The sequence below is a fragment of the Triturus cristatus genome, chromosome 9, assembly GCF_964204655.1.
Source record: "Triturus cristatus chromosome 9, aTriCri1.1, whole genome shotgun sequence".
Classification (NCBI taxonomy): domain Eukaryota; kingdom Metazoa; phylum Chordata; class Amphibia; order Caudata; family Salamandridae; genus Triturus; species Triturus cristatus.
This window is the reverse complement of record NC_140592.1, coordinates 945,741,421-945,766,250: the sequence shown is the minus strand read 5'-3', so window position 1 is coordinate 945,766,250 and position 24,830 is coordinate 945,741,421. Positions and strand designations below refer to the sequence as shown.

Here is a 24,830-nt window from a genome sequence, read left to right as displayed (position 1 = left end):
AATATGCATTTGTTTTTTAAATACTTCCCTGGGAATGGCTGCATCACTGTATCTACTAGGCCAGAGCTGACAAAGGAGCACTTTGGTGACTGAAGATGAAACTGAAGGACAGAACCAGTCCTCAGGCACTCCTCTGCAGTCGCTACATCTCAAGGCAACGCTTAAATGTCATTGGTTGCAGCGGTGTAAGATGGGGCCAAAACTGGGCTCTTCCCCATGAAGCTGAGCTCTGTTTTGATGTGATATCAATCCTGCAGGTTATACAAAGAGCTCTGTACAACAAAGATATTAACTCACCAAACTATCTTACAATCATTAACAGAGCTGACCTGCAGTTCACATTCAGTGCTCTGCAGCAGGCAGATTAACACTCTTGATGACGAGGATTAAAGTATGAAAACAGCAGATTACACACAGATGTATGCACCAAGTGCATTAAACTTACCAGTACTGACCTGCAGTGCCAGCTTTAGGCCAGTGCGACTGGTGCCTCCACACCGGGCGCCCCTTGCATGACAGGCTGAAGAGAGAGAAGAGCAGCTGCATTGATCAGCCATTTCTCAGGATGCAATAGTGGCATGATAGCTCTGGTGGTTAATGCACTAGATGGAGAGATCTGTGATTTGTCGAGCCAGTACTGTATCATGATAAAGTAGCATAGAGGGTTAATGTGCATGCTGCAATGAACAGCCTGTAACATAAAGATCAGACTTGTATTTTATGTAAAAGCTCAGTGGGTTACTTGCTTTTATCACAGAGATCCTTTTTGTTGTTTGGAGTTCATAAGTTACAATCCTTTTAATGTAGCACATAGAGCTGAGAACTGGCATCAAAGACACTGCATGCAAATTTTAAGCTAAGGTTTAAAACCTTGTTGTTTTTTCCTCAATCCTTCATTATTCTAAGAATCCTAAAAAGGGTGCCTTTGGTTAGTCATACAATTTCAGTGAATTGGCAATCCACATCATTATGTTATGTTTCAAACCCTGAGTTTATCGGGTGGATTTTCTTAACACTTTGGGCACAAGAGGCGAGAACAGCAGCACCATAACATAGTACATATGGTGCAATTGTGCTTGGTAGATATGGTGCTGTGGTGCCCTCTCCTTTTCACTCAATGCAGCGCAGCAACTTTAGTTACTACACTACGTGAAAACATGCTAAATCTGCCCCTTCGTTTCTCCAGACCAAGCACTCTTAACATATAGTGCCTACCAGTATGGATAACATGCAATTGCTACACCTTGTAGTCTTCCTTGTCTTAAGTCACATTTCCTATACATTGATTTACACTCATTATCCCTGAATAATATGTTTGCGTTGGTGAGAGCTCTGACACTCTCCAGTGTGATAAGTAGTGCTATAAAATAAATTTGAGAGGAGCTATGGAGAGATGAGGGGCAGCATTTGAGGGTGGTAGTGAGGGAATCCGTGAAGGAGGTTATTGTGGGGGGCACCAGCAACGATTGTTGTACTGTGTGTCACCAACAATAAACAGGCCCCGCCTCTAGGCTTTCTGTAATCACACAGCTCTGTGCAGGCAGTGTCGTAACACTGTTCGATATCTTAAAATGCAGGAGGTATGTGGCTAATATAGCAGACAGAACAGCTTTACTTACTCACTTCCCCCTGATTGTCAATTTATTTAGGGGCACAGAGTTAGTAACAACAATGCTTATTTGCTAGCAGACTGAGTGTCATCTGAATCTCGCTTCCTAACGCCACCTCTTTTCTGTCGCCACACTCTCACGTCCTCAGTTTGTTCGTTCCTGAAGTAGACTTCTTCTTTTTCTTTCTTTTCTAGTAGTGGTTTTGTCTATGATGTTGCAGTTCTTTCTGCAAGTCTTTTTATATTTGGAGAAAGGACTTTTCCAGACAGGTCATCGTAAAAACCAATGGGAGGAAATCTGGAGGCAACATCAGACACCCTTGGAAAGGTATGAGAGGAACCGCTTTGCAATGGGGGAGTGGTACGAAAAGAATATAAGAAAGGACGCATTGCAGATGCAAATTTTGCACAGCATCTGTGATGAGACCTGGGATATTTTTGCTCTACGACTGCCATAGCGCAAAATGGCCTTCTGTGGTATTATGAGGCAGGATTTACATCTGCAAGTCCCTCCAATTGCTTGTAAATGCAGGGCGGGATAGCAGATCTCCATCTGTGCATTTGCAGAATGCCAACATGTCATTTCAACATTTAAAGGGATAGGAACTGCAGTGTTCAGTCGTTCAAGTAAGATCCTGGAACTGTTGTTGCTGCCTGGTTAGGAGGGGAGGCTGCAACTTCCACATTGGTGCTGATGAGGGGTGCAGGTAGGAGGAGCCCTTACTTACACTGGGACGAATGCTATGCAGTGCACTCACTTGCCCTGCTGTGTGCAATGTGTGTTGGCCCTGGTGAAGTGTGGGGTCAGTCCAATGCCAATGCGGGCTGGGATGGGCCACTTCTCTTGGCTTCCCGACTTAAGCCTCAAGACCTATTTCAAAATGGGGAAAAAGGAAAGCTTTAGGACACCTCGTTGAAGGTAAGAGGTGCTCGTTGTCCCGAAGATAGACAATGATTTAGGGCAGGCCATCTCGACATTAGATAAAAAAATCGAACAAGGGAGAAAAGTTTGACAGGAGGGGAGTACTCCATCCGGATTCCGTCAGTGACTGCTCCCACTGATCTACCTGGAAAAGCTTTTGTCAGGAGTGAATCATAATTGTTGACGCTGAAGTACATGATAATAGAAGCTATTCAGTTGATATCTCCGCATCTGTCGCGTCATCAAAAAGGAAAAATTAAAGGCAGCCCTAATGCACGATGACCCTTTTTTTTGCTGTCTGAGTTACTCTCCAAGGACTCTAATTTGGAAGTTAATTTTAAATATTGGTACAATAAAATCTAATTATTAGTAGAAACCAAGTTTAATGATTTATATGGCAAACTGCATTGGAAAAGCTTACTTTAGAGCCTGTTAATTTGCCCACACATACACTGGTTTCAAAAGACACATTTACACCTCTAGAAAATAAGACAAACTCTACAGCTAAAACTGGCTCCGGCCATTCCATCTGTATAGGATACCCTTTGGAGTCAACATCGACAACTGGAGTAGCCGCATCTGTTTTGCATCTCCTTCCAGAGGCCTCTCCGTGTGCTCTAATTCTAGCCTATCTTTCTCGACTGAAACCTAACTACAGTCTCATACACCAATAAAGAATAAGGTTGTAAGTATGAAGCATGAACTTTTATTATTTAAACCGGATTCTACATCTAAGACTGAGGTTTTGGATTAGTCCTTACCCGAAGCTTTATGGTGGGGACTGCTCTGAAGTCAATTTCTGGAACCAGCTGTTGTACGAGATTTGCTTCCAAAGCTCAAATCAACCAGACATGAGCACAGAGTATTAATGGCTCTTCTACAAAGGTTTTTCTACAGCCCACCACAATTCCATTTTATTTCTGAAAACTCCCCATGTGATCCTTCCACTGTTGCTCCCTTTTCCATTATGAATCACTAGGTACCGCTCCAAAATCGATTTTCAGTGGTTGAAGCTGTGGATTGACTTCATTCTGAATCAACTGTTCATTTGAAAATAAGGCGTCACTTTCCCCATGGGCATGGGTCTAAGTTTGTATCCTCTATTCCAGTGAACTACAGTTTTGGGGGTAGGATTATTAATGTACTGCCTTGGATCATAGTGGGTTTGTTATCCAAATTGTCAAATGAGAACTTGATTACTTTTGTCAAATGCTAGGACGTCATTCTTTTTTCAACAAACTTGCGTTACATCTGAATCGTCTTTTGATGATTTATCTAGGGTTTTTTTTGCAATTTTATTCAGGGCGAGCTCGACCCGAAGGTACATTACACATGGAGAAATTCATTTTTGTTTTTTAGGCACAGGGAGACTAAGCGATTTGCCCATAATCAGAGGATGATGAGCAGAGACTCAAACCTGGCTTCTCCAGATCCAACATCAGCAGCACTGGGACATTCTCTCCCGTATGTTGTTCCGGCCCTTCCCTCTTTTTCAGGCAGAGCAAGGAAGCATAGCAGATCACTCCACTTTGGAGTTAGTCTTTAGAAACCATAATACTTTGTAGCTTTTTTGTTTTTTGTCTAAACCCTTGGTAGACAGACTATCATTCCAAGGGACAAATCCATATGGTGGATGAAGACTAAATTTGAGTATGATGGACCCTCTCAGTTTCTTAACAAATTGTTGATAACATGCCATACAGATATTGATAAACGTTTAAATTGGAGCCCAAATACTGATTCAATTTATAATGCTTTCTCTATGATCTGTACCACTGTCAATAACCTGCTTACATCAACTGGTCATTCTAAGCATCCAAAAACATATAGGGCCTGATTAAGAGTCTGGCGGACTGAGGATCGCCAGACTAGCGGGCGCACGGTGGTGACGGTCCAGCCACCGCTGCACAGGCGCTACGACTGCCCCATTACAACTAGGGTGTTTGGACCGCAATGGAACTGTCACAACCGCCAGGGATCAAAAATCCCTGGGAGGGAGGAGCCTAGCGCGCATCCAAGATGGTCGCGTGAGCACAGGGCTCCCCGGACCCTTTCTGCTCCTCGGAATTTATCCTGAGAATATCCTGATGTGGTTTATGGAATCTGGGAGATGAAGACCAGCTGAGCACATATCTCTTTTCAAAAATTAACTCGGACCTGGGAATCCTGAGTTGTCGTCGTCGGAACTTTTGGGACCCACCCGACGGAGGTGACCGGGGTGAAGGTGACCCGTGGGGCCGGGCTGCAATTGAACAACAGCGGCTTCAGCGCGGTACCAGTTGCCGATCCACCACTTTCGGTTTCGGTTTTGGACTTCAGGAGACCAGCTGGCGGGTGCGCTCGGGGTGGAGAGGTGCTTCCTGGGCCTCTGCACGAGGTTTTCCTCCACCTGCCACTAGAGTGCCTATAGCCTCGGACCCCCTATACAGACATTTTGAGGTCTTCTTGCTGGCGCCCTAGCACCTCTTGGTTGGAGGTCCCCTTGAGTGGTCGTGTTCACATGGGGGGCAAAGGGGGTCCCGAGGGGCGCAAGACCAAGGCCTCCCTCCGCGGGGGAGCGGTCCAGAGCAACAACATGGACCGCTACACCCAGGGCAGAGGGTCCCCTGGCGCTGCTGGCCTCCCCCCGGACGCTGCAGGGGGAGGCACGAACGTCTCTACGGAACTTTCCCTGCAGGACATTATGGGCGCCATTGCTGGCATCAGGGAAACCATCGCCACGCAATACGAGGCCCTGGCCCGTAAGATCGACACCGTCGCGATTGATGTCACCCTGATCCGGGCCGACCTCTCCAAAACAAACGAGAGGGTCCAGGCCCTCGATACACGGACCTCCACCCTCGGTGCGGAGGTGTCGGATCTGCGGGCCGCGCTTGGAGACATCAGGGTGGTCAACGATCATATGGCCCGGCGGCTTGAGGACTTCGAGGGACGGGCCCGACGCAACAACATCCGCGTCATAGGTGTACCGGAGTCCTCCGACGGCCGCCCGGTTGACCTCGTGGTCGAGGAACTTATCCTGCAACAGTTGTCCCCGGCTGGCCTAAGTAAGTTCTTTGCCGTGGAGCGGGCCCATCGAGTTCCGGGCGGTCGGCCACGGCCGGGGGCCCCCCCGAGGCCTATCGTGGCCAAACTATTCCACTACAGGGACCGCGACGCTATTCTGCAGGCCTCACGGACCCACGGCCCGGTTCGTCACGAGAACTCGACCATCAATTTTTACCCGGACTTCACGCAACTGGTCCAGAAACAGCGGATGGGATTCCAAGGGGTGAAGCGTCGTCTCCGCGAGCTGGGCCTAAAGTATTCGATGCTCTACCCTGCAAAACTCCGAGTGGAACATGGGGATCGGACAGCCTTTTTTGACTCTCCTGTGGCCGCAAGTGACTGGCTGGACTCGCTGCCGGACGGAGGTGGCCGTCCCGGACCCTCTGCGGGCACCGCAGGTGACGGGTCCCCTTTAGAATGACTTTTGGTCCTTGATTTTGCCGTTTTGCACTGTTCAGTTGGGTCTCACTTCTTTTGTATATTGTGTTTCACCAGGACCTGTGAGGGGGGCGGGCGGGGACGGGTCCCTTTCCTCCTCCGGGGTCTTTTCGTAGAATGGGGTTAGTGGGGCGACAGGCACACTGCAAGTTGGGGGGGTTTTTTGGCCCGCAGGGGTGCAGGGTGGGGGGAGTTGGACTTGGGGTGGGGTTGGGGGGGAGGAGGGGTTGTTTTGTTGTGTGTTTTTTGTTTACAGGGCGAGGTATTGATTTTTGTTCACATCTGGGAACTGTGCTGCAGGCTGGGGGACCCTTGATCTATTGGAGGGGATGGGGGGGGACGGGTTGAGGCTTATGTCATGGAACGTCAATGGGTTGGGGGATCGTATCAAGCGGGGTGTAGTGCTGCAATATTTGCGTCGTTTGACTCCTGATGTGGTGTTTCTCCAGGAGACGCATCTGGTTGGCAATGTTTGTCATGCAATGAACAGGGGGGGATATCGCCTCGTAGCCCATTCTGGTTTCACAACTGGTTCCAGGGGGGTGGGCATTCTCCTGCGAACCTCCCTTCCGGTGGAGATCACTAAGATAGTCTCGGATGACAGAGGGCGCTATGTGTGTTTGATTGGGAGGTGGGAGGGGCAGCCCCTTACCCTGGTTTCAGTCTACGTCCCCCCGGGCCTCCAGAACTCCACCTTCACTGACTTGGGTCGAATGCTGCTTGACCTTCCGGACGGCCTCCTGCTCATGGGCGGGGACTTTAATTCTGTGGTTTCGGGTGAACTGGATCGTCACCCACCAAGGACCCTCCCCGCTGCCCAGGCATGGCTGGGTGGGATGTTGGAGACCTTCGGCCTGGTGGATAGCTGGAGATTAATGCATCCGACCCAATGTCAGTTCACCTTTCACTCGGGGGCGCATGGGAGTCTCTCTAGGTTAGACTACTTCCTTATGCCCGCGGCGCAGACTGGTCGGATTAGAGAGGTCAGGCACATGGCGCGGGGTATCTCTGACCATTCTCCGCTGTGGCTTCTTTTTGACACCGGGTCGCGGTCTGCAGGGCGGATCGCTCCCATTAACCCATGGTACCTGCGAGACCCTACGACTCGCGACAGCCTGGTTAAGGCTATGGACCAATACTTCCTTGATAACGAGGGGTCGGTGTCGTCTGCAATGTCCCTGTGGGAAGCCTTTAAAACCGTGATCCGCGGACACGCCCTCTCCCAGATAGTGGTGGCTAAGAAGGTCAAGAGTGAGGCAGTGGTGAGGCTGGAGACTGACATCTCGGGGCTGGAGTCGGCCTTGGAGGCGAATGTCACTCCGGACGGGCTCCATGCCCTTAGCCTGAAACAGTTTGAATATAGGTCCCTGGTCACTGACGCGGCCAAAACTATGTATAGGGAGCAGCAGGGTCGACTGTACGACGCCGGGGACAAGGCGGGAAAGTTGATTGCGTGGCTGGACAAAAAGGAGAGAGTGAATCGTGTGGTCCCGGAGTTGCGTGCTGCGGATGGTGTGTGTGTGACTGAGCCGGATGAGATTGTGGAATGTTTCGCCGACCACCTCCGGGCTGTGTACTCCCCAGTGACTGACAGAGAGGAGGACGACTCTCGCCTTCTACTGAGGGATATTGCCTTGCCCGGCCTGTCCGTTGAGGACCGTGAGCGGCTGGACGCCCCCTTGTCGGCGGATGAAATAGCGACCGCGATCCGCTCCCTTCGCTCGGGCAAGGCTATGGGTCCCAACGGTCTGCCCATTGAGCTATATAAATTGCGCCCTGATAAGCTTGCGCCCTTCCTCAGTCGCATGTTCCGTGAGTCTCGTGCGGCGGGTTCCCTTCCGGCTGACCAGCGTTTGGCCACGATAGTCGTGATCCCCAAGGAGGGCAAGCCGCGAGACCGCTGTACTTCTTACCGGCCTATTTCACTGCTAAATGCAGAGCCTAAAATCCTGGCGAAAGTCCTTGCCAATCGTTTGTTGAGCGTCGTGTGCGATCTTATTCATCCGGACCAATGCGGCTTCATCCCGCATCGCAACACCGCTCTTAACTTGCGGCGTCTTCACGGCGCCCTGGCCAGGGCGGAGCTCCTCTCCGAACCGGCCGTGCTGGTTTCTTTGGATGCCACGATGGCTTTTGACACCATCGAGTGGCCATTCCTCTGGGCTGTCTTGGCTAAATTTGGCTTTGGGGAAGGATTTATTGGCTGGGTGAAGCTTCTTCACACGGGACCCATGGCTCAGGTGGTGGTGAATGGGCGGGTCTCTCGGCCCTTTGCCCTCGGCAGGGGCACGAGGCAGGGGTGCCCGTTGTCCCCTTTGCTCTTTGCTCTCGCCCTGGAGCCACTCGCTGCTTGGCTCCGCTGGGAGCCCTCGCTTAGAGGGATCCGGTGGGCCCCGGGCTTCGAAGATCGGGTCTCGCTTTATGCGGACGATATTCTCCTGTATCTCACCTCACCGCGGCAGTCGCTCAACGTCCTCTTTGACGTTCTGACTTCCTTTGGGAACAATTCGGGTCTCACGATCAATTGGTCTAAATCCTGCGTCTATCCTATCTCTGGTGGTCCTCCTCTCCTGCCGCCTCGGCTTCCGATCCAAATATCTCTGAGCGGCTTTAGGTACCTGGGGATATACGTTTCGCTGGACCCGGTGGCTCGCTATGAGCAGAATCTCCTGCGTCCACTCCGGCGATTGCGAGAGGACACGGCCCGGTGGTGCAGGCTGCCCCTGTCCCCGCTGGGTCGGGCCGCGCTGTTCAAAATGATGTCCCTTCCCAGGTTCCTCTATGCACTCCAGAACTCCTTCGACGTTATCCCAGTGGCCTACTTTCGGGAGGTGGAGAGCCTGCAGAGGAGACTGGTGTGGGACGGGCGGGCGCGTATTGCTCTTGCTAAGCTTACTCTCCCCTGGTACGACGGGGGCATCGCGCTTCCTGACATTCGCAGGTACTATTGGGCCTCGCAGCTAGCGGCCATTAACCATGCCACGTATGCGCCTGGCTTGAATCCGGCGTATGAGATGGACAAGTTCCTGCTTCCCGGCGGGAACTATAACAGGGCACTTTACTCCCGCTCGGCTGGCCGGACCCTTACGGGTCCTACTAAGATTGCGGTGCGGACCTGGAGGGCTGCCACTGCGGCCACGGGCTGGAGTGAGCGACTGACATGTGCTACTCCTTTGTTTGCCTCCGACCGCCTGGGCAGCCTCTGGACTACGAAGGGGTTTGACCAGTGGGATACGATTGGTATTAGCAAAGTGGGAGACCTGTGGCATAAGGGCACGGTTAAGACTTTCGCGGTGCTCCAGGCCGAATACGAGCTTACGGACAGGGAGTTCTTCCGCTATGCCCAGGTTCGACACGCCCTGCTCTCGGTCTTTGGGGAGGGGACCAAGATCTCGGTTTCCTCGCCCCTCGAGGACCGCATACTTGACGGACATGTCCCTGACAGTACTATTTCTTTAACTTATAAAAAACTGATTAATCATCGGGCTGACCTCTTTGTGCGCCTCCGGGAGGCTTGGACGGGGGACGGGGTGGAATTGGACGACGAGGACTGGCAGTCTGCACTGTCGTCCCCCAAGGAGGTCGCCATTCCAGCCCGTCTCCGGTTGGTACAGCTCAAGATTCTTCACCGGGTGTATGTGACGGGTCCTCGCTTGGTCTCGATGGGATTTTCCGACGACGGGCTCTGTAAGCGGGGTTGTGGGCTCAGCGCCACCTTTCTCCATATCCTGTGGGAGTGCCGCGAGGTGGCGGACTACTGGCGCCGGGTCCATATGGTTATGGGACAGGTCACTGGGGTTGTGCTGCTGCCGGAGGTGCGTCGCTGTGTCCTGAATGTGTGGGAGCCCAATGATTACAGCGCGGCTCAGACTCGGTGGGGGCCCTGGGGAACATGATTGCCAAGAGAGATATAGCGCAGCTTTGGGGCGCCCAACGGCCGCCCACCGTGTCAGTATGGAAGGAGAATATGGACTGGTGTATGTTCAGGGAGAAGACTGTGTATGTGGCCCGTGGTAAGCCGGGGGCATGGGGTAGAATCTGGGGGCAATGGAATGCGTATCGCGGGGGTATCTGTACGCCCCCCCTGGTGGACACCGATATCGCCATGTCCCCCTGACCCCTGATGGTTCCTGGCACCTTTTGGAATAACTACATATGGACGTTCATCTCCCTTGACCCCCCCCCCCCCGTCCCCAGCCTCCCGGTACTCCTTCCTTTTGCCGGCTGCTTGATGGTCTGCACTGGAGTTCCCCGGAGGAAGCCTGACCCGCACTGTTTGCCCTTATGCCTCGCCTTTTGTTTTTCTTTTAGTTTTTGTGTCTGTTGGACTTAAGTCTCCTGTTCCTTTAGAACTATCCGGAGCCACTACGGGGCTGCGCCCCGGGACTTGACTGTAGCCATGATAAATGTATATTTCATTCTGTACCTAGCGGCCGGCCCTGGTGGTTGTAGGCCCGTGCTTGTAACCGAATAATTGTTCAATAAAAATTTAAAAAAAAAAAAAAAAAAAAAAAAAAAAAAATCCCTGGCAGTGGCGTAGCAGTCTAGAGGCTGCAATATGCTTGGCAGGACTGCCGCAGTCCCGGCAAGCATATTACGAGTTTCCTCTCCACCGCGGTTTTCATGGCGTTTCCTACTCCATGAAAACGAATGGGAGAGAGGAAACAAAGGGGGCCCTACAGGGCCCCTCTTGCCTAAGGGCCATCGGGTGCATGCAGGGGGGCATATGTTGTGCCGCCCTGTGCGCATGCACCCCAGCACCTGCACGACATGGACTGTATCTGTCCATGCTGTGCAGGTACTGCCTTTGAAGTTCCCATTGCAGTGTTGCCCACCAGTGACAAAAAAGTCATAACCTGGTGGCGGTGCACACATGCTTTTGGCGGTGCGGGAGTGAGCTGCAGGCGTGGCGGTCCCGCTCCCACACTGCCAAACTCGTAATCAAGCCTTAAGTGGTTTGACTTTGCATTCTCAACTGCTAATTATATATTGCATGGCGCTTTGAAACGTATTTCCAGAGATAAATGTGAAATTATTTGTTGCAGGGCTAATTACAAAGCCTTGCTTCATAAACAGAAGATAAAAATTAGAACAGTTGCATGGGACCAGTGACATCAGACTACTATAACAAAGGGAACTTAGCAGTCTCTATTTTACCAACACTTCTTTTTCGTCATTGGACATCTTCCCAGACTTCTAGGTCTCTCTTTTTTCTTATATTCATTGCCTTCCTATTCTGTGTACGAAAGATTTGTTTTCAACTCGCCTAATCATGAACAATTGTTTTATTTACACTTCTAAGGAAGTGTTTAATCCCATAAACAAAGGTCCATGTAATAATGCTCAATAAAGTACCTGATGTTCCAATGATTCTCTATCAATCAAAGGTGAAATTATGGGCTTTGTTGATGACAAATGTTTTCAATGTTGCTAGCAAAAGCTCTCTGCTTCCCTCATGGTCACACCTGATCATAGTCCCATTTAAAAAAAAAAAGGGAAAAAAAGGCGTGATCTGCATTATTTCCCTATTAATTCTGTAATTAAAGTGGCTGGGAGGGTTAAAAAAAAAAATCTGACTTGGGCCTCAAATACCAATGATTGATATGAAGTGCAATGTGGCTTTAGGGAAGGTCTCTGGATGATTGAGCAGTGCTCGAATTTTCACTTGATTATTGGCAAGAACACTAAAGTCTGTTGGGTTTCTCTTAACCTGGCCTTTGTGGACCTGAGCTGTGCATTTGACCATGTCAACAGGTTTAAATTTTGGTCCATTTTATCAACAATAGGTGTTGACACTGCAATAATTCATTTTTGCAGAGACGGCATTCTGGACTCTGTGCTAAGGTCAAGTATGGAATAAACAGAGAATGCATTGAATATGTTAATACTGATGGTACGGTAAGGCTGTGTCTTTTCTCTGATCCTTCTTAATATGTATATAGATGATCAATGCTCATCGTATCCTAAATGGACAAAATATGCCACAAATCATTGAAAGACCCATTCCAGCTCTGCTATCTGTGTGACTAAGTTTTACTGTTACCTAAAAAAGGGAGCGAAAACACCCTAACCTCTCAAAAATTCAATCATAAGATTGATTACAGCATTCACAATTTTTCGGAGCACACATCACCAAAATAATCAAGAACATTCATCAAAGAATAATGCAAATAGATAGATTATTTTCTGATTCTTCTTCTTGTTTAATTTCCATAAATCTTCCAAATCCTTGTGCCAACGCGTTTCGTCGTTAACGGTATTAAGCCTACGACTTTCTCAAGGCTGGAAGTAACACAAAATTCAATATTGTAATAATAAACAAAGTACAATTTTCATAAGACCAAGAAAACCCAAGACATTTGCACACAGTGCAAAGGGCTATTCAAATGAACTTATTTGTGACTATATAAAATATCCAAAATAACATTAAAGTAATTGCATTAAAGGATAAGTAAAGCAATGACTCATTAAATATATTGGCATCCAATTCAAGACCCCATTTACTTTAAAATCATTCATTAAATTTGGTCAACGATACAAATTATAGAAATATCAGCCTCCTTGATATGTAGTAATAATTGTGAGAGTGATATTGTGATACTCAAAATTCAACCCAAAGATTTCATAATGTGCATATTATGAATATAAAACCCTTGTGTCATTAGGTCTAAAAATCAAAACTCTGAAAGTACCTTCAGGATCCTATTTAAGGCTGAATCTGTAAAGATCAAAGGTAAAATTGCTTAGTAGACAGGGCAATGGTCTTTCATGGTGTCTGCTTTAATCACAAATGACCGTACTTTACAAAGTAAATCTTACCTTAATTAAGGTAATTTATGGTAGTATTAATTTTCAACGAAATGAATTTCTACTAAATATCCAAAATGTTGAATCCTTGTATTAGGTCTGTCCAAAAGTTAGCATGTCGATTCTGCAAAATTATAAGATAAATTAATTTGTAGCACCCTTTAATATTCGATTAATAAATCATTTCCAAAATTTGGGCAAGCATTGCCAAACTCTTTCATCCAACAATTAACTAATATCAAACTATAGTCCAAGGTTATCACCAACAAAAAGAAAGCGCCGTTATAAAATACTGTATTCTTGCTCTATACGTCTTAGAACATGGCGTTCTATTTGTCTCGTGATAACAAAATAATATTTCCAACAAACTGGTATCTTAATATACAATGTAATATTCTAAATTATGCAATATGTTTATACACGCTTGCCCATGCGAAAGTACATCAAGAACGCAAAATCGTCGCTCCAATGTCCATTAGTTTGAACAGATTAAACCCATCTATTATGAACAGCTAACAACTGATAGCCCCCAGTTATCACAAATAGAAAAAGAGAAAAGAAACGCCAATATCATACCTTGAATTTATCTCCAAACGTATCGAAACACGGCGTCCATTACCGTCGTGTATCTAAATAATCAAATAAGGTCCCCAAAGTCCGGCACTTAAAGTACAAGACAATATACTAAGTATGGAAACTATAGCATGGTCAATGAATTCAATACTAAGTATAAACAGTCCCAATAAGTACCTTCGCTCCCGTGAACTCCTCCCGAATACAGGCGGTCAGCACGGCTTCCTAGTTCCTCACTCAAATGACGTCACGCAAACACTAAAAAAGGACTAACGAATATTCTCTTTTAGTCCGCTCCATCTTAAGATGGGAAGCAAACAATGCGTTAAAGGATACTCTCTAATGTTAGTCAACATTATCGTTCATATTGCTTGTGGCACCAATTATAATAATTCTCATAACTCCATCGCGTTCATAAAAAGCCAGTACGAACTGTCATAATTTCAAAAGGGCGCCATCTTTAAGCAAAGAAACTTAAAGTATACATTGAGTGAATGTAAATGTAAATGTCAAGGTACTTATAGAGTGCACTGTCACCAGACGTACACCTTGCGGTGTCGCCTTTGCGGTTTCCTGGCGCTGATACTCATACCGCTGTGGAACCCCTCCTGGCTTTCCCTGTGAAGTGTGCACTCCTAGGCACCCCCAGGGTGAAGCCAGGCATCCTTAGCGCTGTTGGGGCCGGTGTGGAGGCTAAGCAAGCTATTGCCCAGAGTTGCAGCGTGGGGCCCATGATTAGAATAGGCACCGAGGCGAGAATAGACAGGTCCGAGGAAATTGAGCCCGAGCCCCGCCGAGGCGGGAATCGAACCCTGGTCCCTGGCCAGAACTCTGCTTCAGGGTCTGCCGCTCTAACCATTGAGCCACACTCCTCCACATTAATTAGTTAAGCGCTAACGACAAAAACGGACTACATTATAATGCCTATTTACTCTGCATCATGTATGAATAAAAAGCAGGATTAATCATACACACAATGACAGGTAATTAAAAAAACTCAATAATAACGCGCAAATGGCAGACAGAATATCAGACTAACAACACTATCAGTAATCACCATAATTATGTGGGAAGGTAAAATACACAACAAAACAAGTTTTGGGGATTATTATTGGACATGAATAGACACCATCATTAAGACGAAGCTGTGCTCACATATATCATTAGAGCAATTCAATGTAGACTAAGTCTCTCAAATGCAATACCTATATAATATGCCCCAACAAAGTATAGAGGGCGACATAATATAGAAAAGCAACAACAGCAACTCTAAATTGCATGTCCCATGAATAGATCATAAGTGTATTAAAATTGCCGCTCTCAAATAAATTATAACAAAAAAGAATATGACACCAAATTAAGCCCCCCCTTCCACTACTCCTGAGAGTCACAGCCAGAGATTGATGCTTCAGTATATAATAAATAAATGCATCCATAACGGCCATATATTAATAATCCAATCAGAAATCTCAGTCACCCAGAAAGTACTGTAATTCCTGATCAAAATTGAGACCGTCCTCCACGGCCCTCAGACGCATGATCCATTTTGCCTCTGTCCTTCGCAATCTCAGTTCCCTATTACCACCACGTGGATCCAATTTCACATGTTCTATACCAAAGAACGTAAAAGTTTTGTTCGGGCCCTGAGCTTTGCAGTTGTGTACATGTTCAGCAATAGGGTAACGTAGATCATTGTACATAATAGCCCGTAAATGTTCACTAACACGATCTTTGATTTCTCTAATAGTACTTCCCACATATATCCTAGTACATTTACATTCAATAATGTATACAACATACTTGGTACTGCAAGTAATGTTTGTTAATATGGTAAATGTTTTGCTGTTATTAATTTGAAATGCTCAAGTTTTATCTTTAGCACATCTACACATTCCACAATGACCACACTTACAGAAGCCCTTAGAATGTTGTGTCAGCCAGGTCTCTGATTGTTTGTTCACTGGATAACTAGGGCTTAATAAAGAACCAAGAGTTCTACCCCTCCGATATCTGATTTGTGGTTGTTCAGTTAAACAATTTGCTAAAGTTCTATCTGATTTCAAAATGTGCCAATGTTTACACAAGCTCTTCCTAAGTGAAACACTTATAGGTGTAAAGTCTGTTATCAATCTAATAGGTTGTGAGGGGCGTGGCTAGCAGCCAGGCATGGCGGCTGTCTTTTAGAGGAGCTCTGGACCCGGGCCGAAATGATCCTGAAGTACATGGGCTAATCTGCGCTGGACAGCCTCAAAACCACGAAGGTATGCAGCGGGGCCGGCGGAGAAGACTCGGTGCCGCCGGGAGGACAGAGGGACACCCGTAACAAAAGTTATGCCCCTGGCAGCCTAATGACGCAGCAAACCGCCGAGCACGCAGACCCAGGACGGATCTAAGTGCAACGATCCTTTGTACTCACGAGGTGGTGTAACCGCGTCTGGACTGGGGAGGCGCGGTCGAGGATCCGGAAATTTACTGCATCGCTGCAGGACGGAGTCGCGAAGAACGGCGGAGACGACTGCTGCGAGGGGGACACTGCGGGCGAGGCGCGTCAGCGCAGCGGGCACAGCACCTACGCGAGGCCGGGGATGCAGAGCGGCCCGCTCCCGGGGCAACGCGAAAAGACATGTGGCAGGGGCGCAGCAGGAGGCACCTCTTATGTGAACTGCGCTGTGGAGAACGAGGCACAATAAAGGTATGGGCAGCAAGAATGAAAGTGCCTGACTTGGGACCCCCATGATAAGCCCTGTGAGGAGCATGGAAACAGTGTGCGCCTGAAGGCGTAAGCAGCCGAGTTAGGACTGTATGCAGGAGCGAGGAGAGCAGGCTACCCCTGGTGACATTAATTAAGGACGCGTGTGCACATAAATGCTAAGGCTTCACTGAGGACAATTTCTGCGTGATTGATAGTACAGTCGTGAGTCTGGCGTGCCACTGAGGTCGGGCAGCCAGTGAGAGGCCGGCGAGGGACCCTGGTGAGGCCGTTTGACACACAACCCTGAACTATCGCGGCTCTCACACTCTTGATGTCTGCTAAGATAGGTGCAGACGGTGTGCGATGTTGCAGACTGTAATACTGTGTCATCAGCACGAAGACCACAGTGGCTGAGTGGAGCAGGTGGGAACACTAAGGCCTCCCGCAACGATGCGTGGCGGAGAGACTGCATTGCCAGACATACCACGCAGTGAGCGACAGAGGACAAGGCGGCAGGACGAGGAGCACTGTGTGGCGAGCGACAAGCGAGAGAAGCAACACGCGACGCAGATTTGCGAGAATCGGAAGGAGTGCTGAGGGGGTACACTGGTGACCTCAAGGAGTACCACGCTGTAAACTGGTAACCGCTACATCTGTGCTGCCTGCGGCTGGAGTGCATTGCAAAATGGGACGCAAGGGAGTGAAGCACCAGGACCAGGGGAACACGACTTGGTCCTGGAGACGGCGGCTCCAGCGAGTCGCAATTCCGGGGTCGAAGATACCACAAAGTTAGTTGCACCAACACATGCGGACAAGCTGGATCTCATCCTGCAAGAAGTTCGTGAATCTCGGAAAGCGATAGAACTTCCAATTGGAACCCTCACTGCTAGCCTTAACTTACTAAGAGCGGACCATGCAAAACTTGCGGATAAAGTGAAAGATAACGCTGCAACGCTAGAAGAGGTGACTCCCCGACAATCGCAGGCTGACACTAAGATTACACAGCTGCAGGAACAAGTGGCCACATTGCTAGACAGGGTGGAAGATGCAGAAGGGCGGGCCCGACGGAATAACATCCGCGTCATCGGACTGCCGGAGAAAAGTGAAGGGAGTGACGCGACTAGGTATATGGAGCAGTGGTTCCGGGACCACGTCACTAGTGAAGGACTCTCCACCCAATACTGCATAGAGAGAGCGCACAGGATACCTACCGGTTGTCCCAAGCCAGGTGCTCCGCCTAGACCTCTAATTGTGAAACTACTGAACTTTCGCGACAGAGACACCCTCCTGCAAAATGCTCAGGAGTCCACTCCTATAAATTTCGAGAACACAAAAATGTCCTTATACCCAGACTATACAATGATGGTCCAAAGACAGCGCTCTTCCTTCCAAGCAGTCAAGAAGAAGCTTCGAGACTTAAATCTGAAATATGCACTGCTTTTCCCGGCACGCCTAAAAATTATACATGACCAAAAATCCTATTTCCACGAAAGCCCCGGAGACGTGGAAGATTGGATAGAGGTGATGGAACTAACAAACGCCGCGCTGCCTACCTCTCAACTCACTGTGAAGAACAAGACGGGATCGGGGAGGTCCCCTGGGCGAAATACTCAAAGGACACGCCGGACTCCTGCACGGCAATACCTCACAACACAACAGATGCAGCAGAACAAATTGCAGGTGCTTATAACTGCAGCCACGTTCACACAAAATTTGGGAGCGGCAGCTAAGACCTCTTCGGAAGAAGAAGCAGCACACGAGTCGGACTCTGAGGGCAGTGTGGCTCTGTTACCATCTGCGACCGCGCAAGTTATTAAAGACTTATATGGATCACTGTACCCGCAAGTATAAGCATAAATATATGTAATGTAACTAAACAAAGGGCTTTGTCAAACGGTATGCAGTAATAATGGTTCACGTACAATGCTGATTAATGATTTGGCCTAGGTTCCGTAGAAGCTCCACTGAATTGTTGATTAGAAGAATGCACCACATGAAGGGCACTAGCGATGTCCCCCACATGGCAAAGGCGCTATACACGACCATTGAGATTTTATTGTTTAAGTTAAGCTGTATGGTCCGGTATAGTTGGAAGGCCAGACCGAGTATTGAGATGTTTGGGGCGGGGGAAAGTCTCACAGTCTGGTGCTGGAGAACTAGGCTACCTTACTTATTCATCGCATGCATCTCCCACAGGTTACAAGATAGAATAAATGACAACACAGGGTAAATATACTATAATAACATGGAATATACGGGGCATGGGAACAGTGCAGAAACGGCATAGGATACATGCACAGCTACAACGTCGTAAGGCACAAATAGTATACTTGCAAGAGTCTCATATGATAGACAGTGAGGTGGCGAAATTGTGTAAGAAATGGAGATGGCAAATTTTTTCCACCTCTTACTCTAGTTATGCAAGGGGTACCACTATCTGGGTAAGACATGGAGTACCATTTACAGCACTGGAACAGAGGTTGGATAAACTAGGGAGATACATATTTGTAAAAGGAACGTTAGATGGACAGCCAGTAGTCCTGGGCACGGTGTATGCTCCGAATTTTGAGCAAGATAAATACTGGGATATAGTGAGCGGGGCACTGACGGGATGGGAGTCGCAGCCATGGATACTGGGGGGAGACTGCAACGCGGTAATGGATGTAGCGCTAGAGAGATCGCATCCGCCACTGCATGGAGCAGGTGTACATAGGCAAGCAGAGGCATTGGATAGGTGGGCAAAAGGGTGGGATTTATGCGATGTTTGGAGGATGAGACACCCCACACACAGGGAATACTCCTATTATTCTACAGTGCACCACCTGCATACAAGAATAGACAGAATATACTGCTCCAACAGGATAGCAATGCAAACGCTACAGACCACATATTTACCAAAAACCTTTTCGGATCATAACCTGATGGAGATGACCTTGGCATGGGGGAGGGTCCCCACGCCGGTGCCCACATGGCGGTTATGGCCATAGCTGCTAGAGGACTCTGTATTCCGTAACGACCTTGCCGTGACCATTGATCAGTACTTTGCAGAGAATAGCGACACGGCGACGAGCAGACTCGTAGAGTGGGACGCTTTCAAAGCTGTGATCCGGGTGAAAGTGATAAGTACAGTAGTAGGCGCCAGACAGAAACTCCACAGGGCGTTGATAGAGGTGGAAGACAGAATGGGTAAACTGGAGCAGGAGGTTATAACAAATGATGACTGCAAGGGCCCGCTGCAAGAAGAGAGAATAAGGCATGCAGAACTTTTAGAGTCTCTGCGGGTCATGGACTACCAAGCATACACGAAGAGAGCACACACTGAAGCGGATAGGTCCGGGCGCTACTTGCCAGATTAATCCGAGACGCCCTCCCAGCGGTGGTTATACATGAAATTGCACTGGCGGATGGGGCAAAAGTCACTACGCAGGCAGGTATCAACACAGCCTTTAGGCACTATTACACTACATTATACAGTACAACAGGCCAAAACTCGGAAGCCAACACAGAAGCCTTCCTTTCTAACCTGACATACCCAAGACTTACAGTGGCAGCCCAGAAAGACCTCACAGGACCCATTACCCAATCCGAGATTAGGGTAGCCCTAAAGGGATTACCGCGAAATAAAACCCCCGGAATAGATGGGCTCCCCATAGAATTCTATAGTACATATGCAGAATCCTTAGTACTGCAACAGAAGTGTTATATAAAATAGCATGGGAGAAGGGATCTTTGCCAAATACAATGGCACAAGCATTAGTAATATCCCTTCCGAAGCCTGGAAGAGACCCCACAGATACCGACCGTTGTCCCTGCTCAGCACAGAGTATAAAATATTAAGCAAGGTGCTGGCTAATAGGTTGTTGCCCTCTTTGTCCGGACTCATCCACATTGACCAAACAGGGTTCCTTCCGTCACGTAGTACATCGTTAAATATCAGGAAGTTACACCACTTAATGATGGAAGCCCCGAGCCTCTACCCACATGCGGGCTGTCTTTCTTTTGATTTAAGACAAGCCTTTGATTCCATTAGCTGGGAGTATATGTTCCAGGCTCTGGCGAAATTTGGAATCCCAGAGGGGTATATCGCCTGGTTACGTCTACTCTATAAGGCCCCAACGGCACGAGCACGAACTGGTAGTCATATTTCGGAGGAATACTCCATACATAAAGGGACCAGACAGGGTTGTCCCCTATCTCCTCTAATCTTCATACTAGCATTAGAACCATTAGCCATAACACTGCGGAAAGACTTTGCAGATCGGGGCATAGTGATGGGGCATACGACACATCTGTTCTCGGCATATGCAGACGACATCATTTTGTATTTACAGGACCTCACTATGCCATTAGCCTCAATATACAACACGTTCCATCACTTTGAACTTATATCTGGGTTGGCTATTAATGTGGGGAAATCGCACGCTTTCTTCTTCACAGGCCATGTTGGAATTGACAGTATGGCCTTTGGAGATGCTCAGTTGGAGGTGGCCCAGACTACTTTTAAGTACCTTGGCATACAAATTTACAGGGCACACGAAGATATGTTAGATGGAAACCTACACAAGGCAATCCGGGCCCTGCGGTCCAGTATAGTGTTCTGGACGGCATTGCCACTCTCTGTAATGGGGAGGGTTGCCATAGCAAAAATGGTGGTGCTTCCGAGGCTCTTGTACTATTTTATGAACTTACCACTAAATGTGCCGCAGGCCACGTTCAAACTGCTGAACACGATGCTCACTGAACTTATTTGGGGGAACGGCAGACGACATATAAGCATAAAGAAGCTACAAGTAGGCACACAAATGGGAGGCCTGGGTGTCCCGGATTTGAGAGCATACTACTATGCAAGCCAATTACAATGGTTATCGTATTGGACGGCGGGACGCAACCTGCAGGAAATAGGACTCACGATGGCAGACATCGACAACGGCGCACTACACAAGCTGTTAGTACCTGGTAGTAGACCACCGAGCGACCTTCCCCCATTGTTGGCCATGGCGCTCCGCTGCTGGAAGGCGGCGCTGCACTACACACAGGCATCCCCGGCATATGCAGGTAACATTCCTTTGCTGGGGATTCCTCTACCAGGAGGCATAATTACGAAACGCACGCTGAAGCCCTGGTTGGAAGCAGGGGTTAACACGGAGTCAGATCTTTTCGGCGATGGAATACTATTAGATCATGGTACCTTTGTAAACGAAACAGGGGTCCCGGTACACTTATACATATTACACGCTGCACTGCTGAGATACATCAAAACGCACTGGGCCCCCGCAAAGGCAAGAACCCCTTACCAACGATCCGGTCAAGATGATGTATTATATTGGGAGAGGTAGACATCTTATCAGATGGATCTATACAGGCATCTGCTCGCACACGAAAGCTGATCTTGATTCAATGAGGACTGCATGGGCGGGAGACATAGATAGAGACATAACGGATAAAGAATGGGCGAAGATACTGGAGCACCCAAGGAAAACTTCGGGGAACGCGAAGTTCAAATTCATACAGATAATGGTATTGCACCGTGCTTATCTTACTCCACATAAACTAGACCGAATGTTCCCCCATACCCACCACTATTGCCTGAGATGCTTGCTTGAAGGAGCGCGCCTAACGCACATGCTATGGTCCTGTCCAAAAGTACGGGGATACTGGGACACTGTCAGGCACAGAATAGGGGAAGCGGCGAACCAGGAAATACAGAATACACTGGAGCAATGCATCTTAGGACTCCATAAACAAGTCTCAAAACATAAAGTGCAATACCGCTTTATAGATTTAGCGCTCATCTTAGCTATACGTAATATAACTATGCAATGGAAATCGCGGAGACCCCCAGATATACAGACATGGCACACGGAAATGGTGCGATGGGGCGCTGCGGAGAGCGCGGCACTGCGTAAAGAAGAACTCAAGGGACTGCGTAAAACACCAATAGCGCTGGAATGGGATGTAATGCTGGAAGCCATAAAATCAGTAGACAAAGTCTAAGACCCTACATAGAGTGTAAAATTGTCCGCGCAGAAGGGTACCTAAGTTTTGTCAACAGTGCATAGACAGGGAGATGTATAATGAGCACACACAGATTTGGCAAGAATATATAGAAGAAGATGCAAAATGCGCAGGACACAGACACACACGTGAGACGTGGGAGGGGTGGGTGGGGAAAGTTGGGGATTGTTTATTGTATCAATGTGACAAAGGTATTATCAATAATGGGGATTGCTATCCCGAAAGGGATATGACTAGTTTAAACTTATTCCGTAGTACAAATCAGTGCAACTATATTGCAGCGGGACTGTATTGTGTATATGTCTATGAGATATAAGAAAGGACTAAGGTTGCTGCAAATATGTAACATGTTGGTATCTGTTATAAGAGGTCTCGAAAACCAATAAAATATGTTTTAAAAAAAAACAACAAATCAATCTAATAGGTTGTACTGCCTGTGTAGTATCTTTGGCAGATTTCAAAGTGGACATGCGTTTAATTTTTAAGGCATTGGCCTTATCTTAACACAGGCTATCTCCATATTGAAAAAAATAATTTCTGTTGGCTTTATTGGATCTTCCGCCGAATAGTCCCCATTTTTCCTGTCACGATGAATTGGGACTAGCCTATTTAGAAGAAACTAAAGCTTCTCTGATGCTATAGTTATCTATTTGGACCAACCCAGCAACTGAGTATAACAGAGCCATAATAATCAATGTTTTAATATGGATATGTGTTAAAACAGCTGCGGTCTGTGCAGGTAACAGCGGTGGGGCTGGGTGAGGGGGGATGTCAAGGGACGATGCAGAGGGAAAATGAATGATTTTTTCTATTTTCCCTCTGCATCGTCCCTCGAAATCCCCCCTTACCCAGCCCTGCCGCCCCACCTCTGTTACCTGCACGCTCTGCGGCTGTGTTAAAACATTCTGGGGCTTAGATAAATTAAAGAGCCATGTGCCAAATTTGGTAAGCCAAATTTGTATAGTAATCCTAGCTGTATTGTTAAAGAGGATAAACTGTGGGCCCAAAATGCTTTGACTATGAATAGGCGTACACCGACAGAACATATTGAGTCATGTCACACTAAGATATAATAGTAATATGTACACCGCCATTGCAGGGCTGGTTTAGCGCTGGAGGTACCCGGTGCCAAAATCTTCTCCCACCCCCCAAATGAACTCCCTTTCCAAGGATGCCTTCACTACCAACCTCCAACAGTGCTCCTCGTCTCTCCATTGCCCCTCTCTCACATGCATTTTGTTTGTTTTATAGCGCTACTCATACCAGTGTAGGGTGTCGGAGCACTTTACATCACACACACATTACACAGAGACAATAAATCATATGTATAACAATCAGTCTATAGGAAATGTTACTTAAGAGAATGATGATTACAAGGTGTAGGAGTCACATGTCATGTAGACTTGTAGGCAGGATATTTTAAATGTACCACAATGGTTGGGGTTGACTTTACTGATAAGAATGTATTTCTAACAAAACCAACTCTTTTTTAGCAACATTCCAATAATTAAACACTGGGGGGGGGAGGGGGACAGAACGTTCTAACCAATCTAAGGCAGTTTGTGTGCAGCTCTTTGATGACAATTATGCAACAAAAGGATCGCAGTGACCCACTGAGCTATCCACATAAAATGCAGTTCTTTGATCTGCGTGGTACACGTACTTTGCAGCTGGCATATTAACCCTCTGTGCTACTTTAATGAGTTAAAATTGTCACTAGAAAAACTCCATCTCTCCAGCAGGAACATTAATCACCAGAGTCATCTTGACATTTTAATTATTGCCTGAAAATTGTTGAGTACACAAGGAACTCTGCAGCAGGTGCTTTTAAACCCATAAATTATTTCTAAAGACAGCACCCCCCCTTACCTCCCCCCCCCCAGCTTACTGCCAGGTGCTGCAGCACAGGTCTTACCACCCTAAACCCAACCCTGAGTGCCAGGTGCAAAGGCATTTGCATCACATATTGTACCATTCGTACATTGCAAGGATGGTTTTTGCAGGTTCAAAATCTTAAATTTTCCACATTTGCAGGCTTTTGCATTCACAAAAGCTATTGATACGTTTGAGTCAAAATCCTACACAAAATAGCGAAATGATCAGTAAGATACAGAAGTTTAATTTCTTCCAGCTATTTTTATGTATTTTTATGAATAATTCATCAAGCGCGCCATGGTTCTTATTCCTACCACTCCCATTGCTCGTGCCGTTGTAGAAAAAAAGACAAACATCTTCCACCATTTGCAGTGTTAATGAATCCGGGAAAGGTAATTTACGACCTTTCAGCATGAATAAATAAATGCATTTTGCAAGGAAACAAATCAATGCCTTCTCTGCATCACTTTAGAGATGCCGCGTAGGCGGTTACTAACGACAAGCAAAGGCCAGTTTTCAATAAATAACTTTCATCATGGCTGCATACTGTAGGGATGCACCTATGCCCTACCCCCAGAGTTGTGCCTGCAGAGCCCAGTGCCACTGAATTAAATGAAAACACACATAGGCCCAGTGCTTTAAATGGGCCGGTACTCACCGGTACGGAGTACCGGCACTTTTTAATTTTCGCCTCTTGAGTACCGGAACTTCTCCTAGGATAAGGAGAGTACCGGTACTCAGGGTCGGAATAGGAAGACGGGCACTCGGGCATTGGCCGATGCTCCAGGGGCACTTGTGGGCCGTTTTTTTAGGTCCTCTGTAAACTGGCCCAAGAGACTTTCAGTCTTCCC

General features: G+C 47.6%; 1 protein-coding gene across 3 annotated transcripts in view; it reads left to right on the top strand.

Moving 5' to 3' along the window:
* GPR68 (G protein-coupled receptor 68) overlaps positions 1 to 24,830 on the top strand; it is a 235,594-nt gene that overhangs the window by 171,191 nt on the left and 39,573 nt on the right. The window contains exon 2 of one of the 3 annotated variants that reach the window (XM_085626540.1): positions 11,835 to 11,910. The exons of the other annotated variants lie outside the window; for them this stretch is intronic. The gene's annotated coding sequence lies outside the window, so the exon portion shown is untranslated. The remainder of the gene's footprint in view (positions 1 to 11,834; positions 11,911 to 24,830) is intronic. 3 annotated transcript variants of the gene reach the window in all.